A 12,418-nucleotide genomic window follows, 5' to 3' on the forward strand; every position below is an offset into this window, starting at 1 on the left:
CCATTATCAGAGCCTACTGCTAAAGCCCACTAGAATTTTATTTAAGCCACCAAAAACTCTGAATCCGGCAACGCTACTCCCTAGCCAGACTGGGACCGCCCCCTTTGCATGACTGTCAAGAAATTTTGGCACAGGTGCACGGAATCAGAGCTGATCTCCAGGACTAGCCACTGCCGAATGCAGATGCCACCTGGGACACAGATGGCAGCAGTTTTGTCCGAGAAGGAGTCAGCTACGCGGGGGCAGCTGTAACCACGGAAACGGAGACCAGCTGGGCAGAGCCTTTGGCAGCCAGAAGGTCGGCTCAACAGGCAGAACTGATCGCACTGGCCAAGGCACTGACCGGGGGAGAAGGTAAACGAATAAACATCTACACCGACAGCAGGTACACCTTCGCCACCGCTCACATCCACGGAGCCCCTTACAAAGAGAGAAGGCTTCTGACAGCAGAGGGAAAAACTACTAAGAACAAAAGAGAGATCCTTGAACTCCTGAGGGCCCTCTGGCTGCCCAAGGTACTAACTATCGCCCATTGTCTGGGACACCAGAGAGCAGACACACCAGTAGCCAGGGGAAACCGGCTAGCCGACTCAAAAGCTAAGGAGGCGGCCCTTATGGTGACCCAGGTTTTAACAACCACATTACCCGATCCAGGGGCACCGACCCTGCCTGACATCCCCAACTATACTGACGCTGACTTACACTGGATCAAACGCTTGCCTATGACCCTGTGCTTGCGTGGCTGGTAGAGGGCCGCAGACTCCAGCATCATCCTGCCAGAGGAACTAGGATGGCGAGTCCTACCAAAATGCATCGGGGAACTCACATGGGAACAAGGAAGATGGAAGACCTCATACAACATGCAAAGATCACTATTAAAGACTCTTGAGCAAAGATGGAGCAGATTGTGGCAAGCTGCCACGCATACCGGTTAACTAATGCCACCGCCCATGGATCTAACTCGGGCACCTGGTTCCGGGGGACAGCCCAGGAGTCTACTGGGAAGTGGACTTCACTGAGGTAAAACCTGGAAAACATGAGTACAAGTATTTACTAGTGTTTGTAGATACTTTTTCAGGATGGACAGAAGCATTTCCCACCAAACATGGAACAGCACAGACCGTGACCAATAAACGGCTGGAAGACATTTTACTGAGGTATGGTTTTCCTGTTAAGATTGGTTCAAACAATAGCTCAGGATTCGTCTCTAAGGTAACACAGGGAGTGGCACTAGTACTTGGGGCAGATTGGAAATTACATTGTGCATATAGGCCCCAAAGCTCAGGACAGGTAGAGAGGATGAACAGAACATTGACTAAATTACCTTAACTAAATTAGCCCTGGAGACTGGCGGGGACTGGGTGACTCTCCTCTCCTTCACCCTATATAGGGTGAGGAACTCCCCATATAAGATGGGACTGACTCCCTACAAGATCATGTTGGGTCTTCTCCACCTATTATCCCAAATTTAAAACCTGAGGTGTTTGCTGAGTTTGATGATCACCAACTCCTTTTCTCCCTCCAAATGTTACAACGAACTCATGAGCAGGTGTGGCCTAAGCTGAGGGCCCTCTATGAGACTGGGCCACCCCCGGGACCCCACTGATGTCAGCCAGGTGACTGGGCGTATGTGCGGAGATACCAACACCGGACACTTCAACCTCGCTGGAAGGGACCCTACATCGAGATCCTGACCACTCCCACTGCTCTCAAGGTCAACGGGATTACTCCCTGGGTCCACTACACCCATGTCTGGCCAGCTGACCCACATGCCGTTCTCAAGGACTTTGTTCCAGAATGGAAAAGCCAACCAGACAAGGACAATCCCCTAAAGCTAAGACTGCGCCGTTCTCACTTATTTCCCACCTCCAAGACTCCCTAGCCTGAGGTTGTCCTTCAAAACAGAAGGGGATTAGACTTAGTCTTACAACAAGGGGGGTTATGTGCTGCCTTAAACGAGGAATGTTGCTTCCTGAGGACCACTCAGGAACAGTCCAGGAATCTATGGCAAAAGTCAGAAAAGGTTTGGCTAAACGTAAACAGGAATGAGAACAGCAACAAGGTTGGTTCGAATCCTGGTTTAATTATTCCCACTGGCTCACTCTGAGACTAACCTGGACCCATTATTGGGTCCTTCCTTAGGTTCCTATGAGAGGGGGAAATGTGGAGGCCGAGAAAATTAAGGCCATTGCACCTCAAGTTCAGCTTTAGCACAAGTACAGCCATCTCAGGCCCCTGTGACTAAGAGCTGAACTTTATATCCTACTTCAGTTACAGGAAAAAACCACAGAATGCCCTTGAAAGCCCCATTCTCCATCTGAGAACAGAGCTTAAGAAATTCCTCCACCCCTTCTGGAGGTCCCCTAGACCAGCCCATAAAAACCCAGCTGTAACCTCCCTCGGGGTCCAAGTCCCTGCTCCACTGTGTCGGGTATACTTGGACCCAAGCTCGAGCTTGCTAAAAAACCCTCGTGCGCTTGCATCGGTGTCGGCTCCTTGGTGGTTTCTCGGATTCGCAATCTTGGGCACAACAGAGGGTGTGCAGACCCTGGGACATCCTTAGAGTCAGAGGGCTCAGGCTCCCCTGGACACACAGTAACAAAGGGGATCTGGTCTCAGAATGGTCTGGCTGGTGGAAAAGCATCGAAAAAGAAGGCAATGTTACTTCTCAATGAAGGCTTTATTGTAGAGCTCACCATCTCTATTTTGATGGTGTGTTTCTGTATCCTGCTGGGACAGCAAGATTCTTGAGGACAGCTGTTAAAAGAGTTTTGAGTCTGCCATCCAAACAGTGGGGACAGTGTTTGGCTAGGCGTATTGTTCAAAAACACTTCCGTCAATCAGTTCACTAGAGACTGAATGACAAGTCTTCTGTGTGAGACTAAGCACCATCTGGCCACAGCAACGAAGGCGGGGAGCGGTTCTGCCAGAAAAGGGCACCTGCGTACCACCAGGCAGTGAACAAGGCTCAGAAAATACGAGATGCCCAGTTACATTTGGATTTCAAGTGATTGAGGAATCATCTTGTAGTCAGAAACACATCTCAGATAATTTCCACACCTCAACGACAAATCCTTTTTCCGTGTATGTCCCATGCATGCCCTATATATGGGACATATTTATACTAAAATGTTGTTTATCTGAATTTCAAATCTTACCAGGCACCCAGTAATTTACTTTCTCCAGCTGGCACTCTATCCTGGAAGCTCCCTTCAGGAAGGCAGTGAGGCATCTCTCCAGATGGTTTGTGCCTTGAGCAGAAACGAGGGATGCAAGATCCCAGCTATGGGATGGGGCCAGCAGGGTCTCCATCACTCTTTAGAACCCTACAAGGTTGTTCCGTGAGAGTGGGAATCTGAGTGAGAAAGATGGATGGGCTGGAGAAATTCTGGGCTAGGTCTTGGCCAGAAGTTTTTGTCACCAGGTTCTGCAGCCATGGATGGGGAGAGACGTCCAGGAGGACAGATGGGGAATCCAGGTGGCTTGCTCTTCCAGGATAAACACCCATTCAGTTCAGAGCAAGCCACAAACCACAAATTGCCTCTTGACAGACATCCTGCAGCCCTCCTCCCCACCTCCTCACTACACACTGTGCAGGAGGGCAATGCCCGCATCATCCAAGCCTGGTCATTTGCTACCTTCCACTTCCCATCCCCACACCCCATGGAGGGCGACACTTCACTGATCCCAGTGACCAGAATGGGGTTTCCACCCTCATGACCATCCCAGGTCTGGCTTTCCCATCATCAGGGTCTGCCTATACCCCTCAACCTCCTGGAGGCAGGGGAGTTTATTCCACTCCATGTGCCTGGGGTCACTCCCCAATTATGAGTCTCATTAACAGACAAACTAAAGCAAATGAAATCACATTATGCCAGATGAAACAAGCCAGACACAAAATGCCACATATTGTGGTATGGATTTCACTTCTATGAAATGTCCAGAAGAAGTGAATCTATACTGACCTAGAGCAGACCAGTGGTTGCCCAGGGCTGGGGGCAAGGGGGAATGGACAGTGGCCGCTGATGGGTATTTTTTTTTTTTAAGATTTTATTTATTTATTCACGAGAGATACAGAGAGAAACAGAGACACAGGCAGAGGGAGAAGGAGAAGCAGGCTCCATGCAGGGAGCCCAATGTGGGACTCAATCCCCGGTCTTCAGGGTCATACCCTGGGCCGAAGGCAGGCGCTAAACCGTTGAGCCACCCAGGGATCCCCATGGGTATGGGTTTCTGTTTGGGGGGATGAAAGCATTCCAGAATTAGAGAGCAGTGTTATCACAGGACCTCCTGAGTATACTAAAATACCCACGGAATTGAATACTCTTAAAATGGTGTATGTTATGGTGAATCTGTTCTCCATGGAGACTATGAAAAATAACCAGAACCATAAAGAGCAGAAGGATAAACCAAACCTGTTGATTCTTTTTTTTTTCCCTTCTTGGCTGGCTTCTCTCTTCCTGAGAATCATTCTGAACCCTGTGGAGTCTTTCCTGTCCACCACAGCTCAGGTGGGGACGTCAGAGTCCCAGTGAGCCCAGCTCTCCATGGACTCTTCATCTGACTCGGGCGATCAGGAACCATGTGGAAGCCACAGCGATGCGGAGAAGACACTGTGCAGAAAGCCTTGCCCCAAACAGCTCGAAAACACAGTGAGGGGCTGGCTGGTAAGGAGGCTGTGCAGGCTGGAGTGGGGAGACAAACCTGCCCAAGACACTGGGCCTGGCACTCCAGTTCTGGCTCTCGGTCCCGTCACGAAATCCCTTCCACCTCTTGAGAGCTCATGATTTCCCTTTAGGACAAAGGGCTCTGCCTCTCTAAGCCCCAGGTGTGCCACCAGTTTACTGCCTGGACCGTGCACCGTGGGATGTCCTTCTCAGGTCCCCAACTGAGTCGTTTTTTTTAAAGATTGTATTCATTTGAGAGAGAGAGAGAGAGAGAGAATGAGCAGGAGGGAGGAGCAGAGGGAGAAGGAGAAGCAGACTTCCCGCTGAGCCGCTGAGCAGGAGCCTGATGCAGGACTCAATCCCAGGACCCCAGGATCATGACCTGAGCCAAAGGCAGATGCTCAACCACGGAGCCGCCCAGGCCCCTCCCCCCAACTAAGTCATTTACACTCAATTCATTTACATGTTTGCTTCTGATGCCTGACTCTCCAGCCAGGTTTTACTTTCCTGACTCCTCCCTCTGCAGATCTAGGTGTGTTTTTTTTTTTAATATTTTATTTATTTATTTATGGGTGACACAGAGAGAGGCAGAGACACAGGCAGTGGGAGAAGCAGGCTCCATGCAGAAAGCCTGACATGGGACTCGATCCCGGAACTCCGGGATCTCACCCTGGGCCCAAGCCAGCCGCTCAACCACTGAGCCACCCAGGGATCCCAGGTCTGGGTGTTGATCTGTTGCAGACCGCCCTTCATTCCTGTTTGTAGGAGCTGAAAATCTTTCCCCCTTCATTCCTTCTAGGTCGAATAAGAAATTGACAGAAGACAGATTAACAGGAGAAAAATAAACATAATTTTGTAGGTACGTGGGCCCCATACAAATAGGAGACTCAGAGAAGTGGCTGATGCAGGCTGCTTTTCTAATGGGGATTTTGGGAAGAAGTGATGAGACAAAGGGGCTTGGCAAGGGAGTAACACAATGCAGAAGTAATAAGGTTCTTCCAGCTTTCCTGGCTCTGAATTCTCACTCCGGTGATAAGGATGCCTTCCCTCCTGCTACAGGGAGGGGACCCTTCATGTGGAGGGCCCACCTGATGCTTTCAGGGGGCAAAGGAAGGTCAGACTGTCCTTGTAGTTTCTTCAGTACCTTGAATTAGAAGTGATCAATATGCCAGAGTGGCACGATTTGGGGTGGCACATCCTGTTCCCTTCACTGTGACCTCTGCTTCCCCAGATTCCACAGGCTGGGTCAGTATCCCCAGGAGGGCTTGGTAAAAGTACTGTTCTCTGGTGGAGTCTGGAGATTTGTATTCCTAACAAGCCTGAGGCCAGTGTGGAGCAGGCTGGCCCCGGGACCACGCTCGAGGTCCATAAAGAGGCTCTTGGCTGCATCTACATCATTAGGATGCTGTGAAAGACACGGAGCGAACATAAGTACAGCCAGCACCCAAGGCTTTGAAATGAAACTCAGAATTTGCCGACTGTATTACCCAAGCAGTGTGTTTCATTGAGAAAATGTGTGCAGGGGCGCCTGGGTGGCTCAATCAGTTAAGTGGCTGCTTTCAGCTCAGGTCATGATCTGAGTCCTGGGATCAAGCTGCATGTGGCTCCCTGCTCAGCAGGAGTCTGCTTCTCCTCCCTCTGCTTCTCCCTCTCCCTCTGCCTGCCACTTCCCCTGCTTATGCTCTCTCTGTCAAATAAATATTAAAAAAAGAAAAAAGAGAGAACAGAAAATAAACAGAAAATGCTTCCCGCTTGAAGGTTGCAGCACGACCGGGCCTTTTTGCTGCTGGGGTCTGGGTGTTGTCCAGCTTGGAACAAAAGGGATTTGGGACATACCCCAGTCCTACATGAATGTGCCAGTTTGGCCTGTGGGTTATGCTGAGCTGAAGGCACTTGAGGCCCTGCAGCCTCAGGAAAAATATTTGTTCCTCCCTTAACCACACAGAAGAATCTAAATTGGAGGTCTTTCTCCAAATAAGGGTTTTTTTTTTTTTCTAGAGATAAATTTTATCTGAGTGATCCATTTGTATGGCAGGCAAACCTCTAATTAGCAAACATGTGTTTTTCTTATTGCTCTGTGAGGTGCATTCCTTCCCTCTGAAATCCCCAACTTCTACCTCTTCTCCTTAGATCAGGGTGACATATACACCTCATCTTGCCTGTCTTTGGGATTTCCGTGTGTGTGTAGATTCCCTATAAGTACACTATTAAATTTCATTTTCTCCCGTTAATCTGTCTCTTGTCAATTGGATTCTTTTTTTTTCCCCAAGATTTTGTATTTTATTTTTTAAAGACTTTATTTATTTATTTGGCAGAGAGAGAGTACAAGCAGGGGGAGGAGGGGAGGGAGAAGCAGACTCCCCGTTGAGCAGGAAGCCCAATGCAGTACTGGATCCCAGGACCCTGAGATCATGACCTGAGCCAAAGGGAGATGCTTCACTGACGGAGCCCGCAAAGGGAATATTTCAGCTTTCTCTGTCAACAGGTCCTCAAAGCTGCTGTGGGAAGCGGGACTCCAGAATTCCATGATCTTCCTGAAGGAAAAACCCTGCTTATTTTTAGTTCCAGAAACAGCAATGTCACATGGTTTGTGTCTAAGAACTAGGCTGCATTTCACAGGAGCGGGTTGGAAACAGGGCTTAGTGATGACGTGGTATATAATTTGTAGTCTCCAGGTGGGAGCACTCAGAATGGAGTCTGGGATGGTTAAGAATATAGGTTCGAGGGGCACCTGGGTGGATCAGTGGTTGAGCATCTGCCTTCTGCTCAGGTCATGATCCCGGGGTTCCAGGATCAAGTCCTGCATCGGGCTCCCCATAGGGAGCCTGCTTCTTCCTCTGCCTGTGTCTGCCTGTGTCTCTCATGAATAAATAAAATCTTAGAAAAAAAGGTTATAATATTTTTTTAAAAAAGAATATAGGTTCGAGTACACACGGGAACATTCTCCGGCACGGAGCCCATGCTGGGCCATTGATCCAACACACTGAAAACAAGAGAAATATAAAAGCATGTTCTCCAACCACAAAGAAATTACATTAGAGATCAGTAAATTTGGAAAAGCCAAATAGGTGGGAATTAACATAGCACTGAAGATGTTCCGTGTTGGGGATTCTTAGTCAGTTTGCTCACTGAGGATGGGTATGTAACAGAAGTCCAGGTGGAGGGATTAAGGTCATTGACCAAGATCAAGGGGTACACAGACCCAGGGATCCAGTCTCCAGGCAGCCCTCTAGGACTGCAACCCAGCTCCCTGGACTGCTCACCTCAGACTGCAAAGTTCAAGCCTTGGAGGTGCTTACCCTTTTTTTTTTTTTTTTTTAAGATTTTATTTATTTATTCATGAGAGACACACAGAGAGAGAGGCAGAGACAGAGGAGAAGCAGGCTCCATGCAGGGAATCCAATGTGGGACTCCAGGATCAAGTGGAGTAAGCTCCACTCACTCAAGTGGCTCAGCCCTGGGTGAGCCACCCAAGTGTCCCTGGGGGTGCTTAGCTTTTAGAAACACAGAAAGCACTGCACAGCTTGAAATCACAGCTGGAGTTGAATGCTTGAGGTGATCCTATCTAAGTAAGCAAACGTAAAACATTTACAATTTTAAAATTATATACTAGTATCTTATCTCCTCTCTATTTTGAAAAAAAAAATTTCAAATGTGAAAATGTTTTTCAGGGATTTCAGGGTTAAAATAGTTTTTTTTTTTTTTTTTGTTAAAGATTTTATTTATTTATTCATGAGAGACACAGAAAGAAAGAGAGAGGCAGAGACACAAGCAGAGGGAGAAGAAGGGTCCATGCAAGGAGCCCGAAGCCGGACTCGATCTCGGGTCTCCAGGATCACACCCCGGGCTGAAAGCGGCGCTAAACCACTGAGCCACCAGAACTGCCCTTAAATTAGGTTTAATAAATTTCTTTCCTTTTTTTAAAAAAACACATTTTATTTATTTGAGAGAACACATTTTATTTATTTGGGAGAGAGAACACAAGTGGGGGGGGGGCGCAGAGGGAGAAGGAGAAGCAGACTCCCTGCTGAGCAGGGAGCCTGACATGACCTGGAGCTCAATCCTGGGACTCCAGAATCATGACCGGAACCTAAAGCAGACACTTAAACAATTGATCCAGGTTTCCCAAGGATGCTCTTTCCAAAAGAGATCTCATGCCTGACCAACAGGGATCTTCCTGAGCTTGCTTTCAATTTACAAACTCATAGGTATTGGAGGATTATTTCTACGCCATCCTCTAGTCTGTTCTTTTGTCTGTAGAACCCCCTGGAAAATCTGGGTGCTAGCAGAGCCAGCCATCCGAATATGCAGTCTGGATGTTTATACTGATAGTGGGGTTCAGCAGCCATGAGGAAGACATTCGCATTTCAGGATCCAACCCAGACCTACTGTACCAGACAATTCTGTGGGTGGGACCAGCAGTTTGTTGTAGCAAACCTTTCAGATTTTTGCTGTCTTGAATTTGAGAACGTCCAGGGCAGGAAATCCTGGAGGATAAACATCTGGGAAAATGGAGGTATCCATGCATGCAGGAGTGTTGAGTTACCTGGAAGTCCTGGTGCCCTGAACACTGTGACCAAGGAGGCTTTCCTCTGTCACTAAGACTCAGTGGTGACAGCACTTTCCTGAATCTTACAGCAGGAAGTACCACCCCTCCATGTGAGGCCCCCCGATCTCTGGTACTTGCAATAACCACTTCTGAGCTCCAGCTCCTCTTATGTATCCCACTGTATGGATGGACCACATCCCATTCAGCCACACACCTGCCGATGAGCATCTGGGCCATTTCCACCTCTGGGCTGCTACGAACATGGGTGTACATGTTATGTTTCATATTTGCTCTGAGTACCTGTTTTCAAGTTTTTGTTGAGTCTATACTCGGGGGGTGGAATGATTTACCTTTTAGTTCTTATTTTTTCATCCTTTCATGCATGGTTTACCTTTTCAAAAGCACGGGTGATATTAAAATCTTAGGAAACTGAACAAAATCCAACAGCTGTGGGGTGCCTTGATGGCTCTGTTGGTTGAGTGTATGCCTTTGGCTTGCATCATGATCCTCCTGCATGGGGCTCCCTGCTCAGGGGAGAGTCTGCTTTTCCCTCTACCCCTCACCCTGCTTGTGCTCTCTCTCTCTCTCTCTCTCAAATAAATAAATAAAATCTTCAAAAAATTTTAAAAAATTTCAACAGTGGTTCAAAGGCTCCCAGGCTCTCAGGACAAAGGCATGATTATATTTAATGAAAGTCAGGTCCCAGTAAGTCCTCGGCTTCTCTAGGCCCTGCATGTGCTGGTCTCTGGGCTGAGAAGGCTCCCATCGATCCTCCCCAACCGCCATCCCTGCTTCTCTTTTAATTTGGCAAACTCCAACCTACCCTTCAGATCTCTGCCTAAAAGTCCCCTGTTTGGGGATTTGTCCCAGATTTCTTCATCTGACTTGGCTCCTTTCCTCACCAACTCCATCACTTTATTCTCTCCCAAGCGTGGTCCCCCTTTCAAGACTTAGTTCATTATACAAAATCCGGGAAACAGAAATGGCTAGGGACTCTAGGCAGGTGACAGCACTGACCACAAAGGGGCATGTGGAACTTCTTGGAAGGAAATATTTATACACACACACACACACACACACACACGTGTATATATAGGTATGTTTCTCCAGTTTTGCTGAGATACAACTGACACTTAACACGGTATATGTCTAATGTGTAAGGTGATGATCTGATGTCCTATGTGCTAAGAATTCATGACCACAATAAGATTAGTTGACACATCTCTCACCTCGCAGAGTTACTTACTTATTTTTGGTGGTGAGGAGATTTAAGATCTACCCTCTTAGCAATGTGCAAGCATAGAATACAGTGTTGCTAATGATAATCACCATGCTGTATGGAGTGACTAGAGAATCCTTTCTGAAGAAGCGATATTCTAGCTGAGGTGAGGCTGAGGAAAAGGAATAAGCCATGGCAACATTTGAGGAAAGAGCTCTCCAGGTGGAGGGAATGGTTTAAGTGCCAAGGCCCTGAGGCAGGAATCACCATCCTAGTATAAAGTGCCCGCCTCTTGCGGATCCCGTCCAGAGATGGGTAACATTATCTATGACACATGTAAGAACAAGGCTATGTCTAGTGTCTTTGTAGATGTACAAACGGATAGTGGCCAGGCCATATTATAGAACACAACTCTGACCCGTGATCTACAGTGAGTAGCCCAGGAGACCAACCCGCTACTTTCAGCGACCAGCCCAGGAAGCCAGACAATAACCCCTCCAGCAGTCGGCCAGGAATGACCAGGAGTTAAACAACTGAGAGTTTCCCTAACATTTGTCCTGGCTTCCAATTTAGGCTGACCCAGAGAGAGCCAAATTGGATCCCCAGCAGATTACACAGGATGTCTGCCTCCAGGCTAGCCTGCCTCCAGGCTCTGTGCCAACAGCCTGAGGCTTGTTTCCAACCCCCTGCCCCCAAAGCTTTGCCCCTCCTTGGCCTCTAAGACACAAGTGACAGCAGCTGGCTCCTTTGTCACAGTAAGCTCTGAAGACACCACCTTTGCCTCTCCTTATTTGGCTGGTGTTTGTTTATTCCTGTAGCTCAGAGGCTGGAGGTAATCCTCTCAAGTTCACATACCTTTTTGGGTGGGAAAGTTGGAATTGAGAGTCCAGAAATCCTCCACCCCATCTGAGAAGGCCCGGAGATGAAGTCCCCAGCACCTCTTGCCTCCTCTTTGGCTCTCTGACCTCTCTCTTTTTCTTGAGCTCTGGCAGGTTAGGGCTGAACCTCAGAGTGCCACTGTCTCCTTATGTCTTAAATGTGGTGTATGCTCCCTATGAAAGGAAACAGGGCGATCATTCAGCCTTAAAAAATAAGGATATCCCTCCACTCCCCACAGCATGGATGAAGGATGAACCCAGAGGACACTACTCAGTGAGATGAGCCAGATGCAGAAGGAAGAGGCCACATGAGCCCACTGTGTCAGGAATCTCCAGGAGGTAGTCGCCAGACCCCTGGAAGCAGAGGGGAATGGGGTTTTGAGGGGCAGCGGGAGATGCTGGTGCCAGGGGAGGGCTTCTAGAACAGGTTCTGAAAAACCCACTACAGCAGTACCTTTTCTGTCCAATGCTGTGATCATACACATGTATGATAAATGCAGGGAGGAGAAGACGTTGATGGCTTAAATTGTTCCTGAATTCATCAAGCTGTAATGCCAAATATGCACAGCCTGTTTTTTTTTTTTTAAGATTTTATTTTTTTATTCATGAGAGAGAGAGAAAGAGAGAGAGAGAGGCAGAGGGAGAAGCAGGCTCCATGCAGGGAGCCCAACGTGGGACTCGATCCTGAGTCTCCAGGATCAGGCCCTGGGCTGAAGGTGGCGCTGTACCACGAAGCCACCTGGGCTGCCCCTGCACAGCCTTTTGTATGCCGATCACATCTCACAAGTCTGAAAATTGTTGAAATAAAATTGCTGAAATTGTTTCAGAAATAAAAACAAAAAGCATCAAACATGTATGAGAGTATGTGTGCTATGGGGGTACCTACGGTTCCTGCTTTACAGAGCAGGAAGCCGATTGGACAGATTAAGAACTTAGTGGTACCAAGGACTGACACAGTAGTAGCATTTGAACCTGGAGCCCCCACATTTCCGAGCCAGGCACTCAAGGAAATCTTTCAGTAGGTTATGGGTATCCATTCCTTCCATCATTGCAACAGTGACTTACTAATATTCAAAACAAATTTTTTTTTAATTTAAAAGATTTG

At 48.0% G+C, this 12,418-nt stretch overlaps 1 pseudogene; it reads left to right on the forward strand.

The window, feature by feature from the left end:
• The first annotated feature begins 251 nt into the window (after positions 1 to 251).
• LOC125754507 (uncharacterized) lies at positions 252 to 2,486 on the forward strand (annotated as a pseudogene).
• The last annotated feature ends 9,932 nt before the right edge of the window (positions 2,487 to 12,418 follow it).

Source organism: Canis lupus, chromosome 1 (genome assembly GCF_003254725.2).
Source record: "Canis lupus dingo isolate Sandy chromosome 1, ASM325472v2, whole genome shotgun sequence".
Classification (NCBI taxonomy): Eukaryota; Metazoa; Chordata; class Mammalia; order Carnivora; family Canidae; genus Canis; species Canis lupus.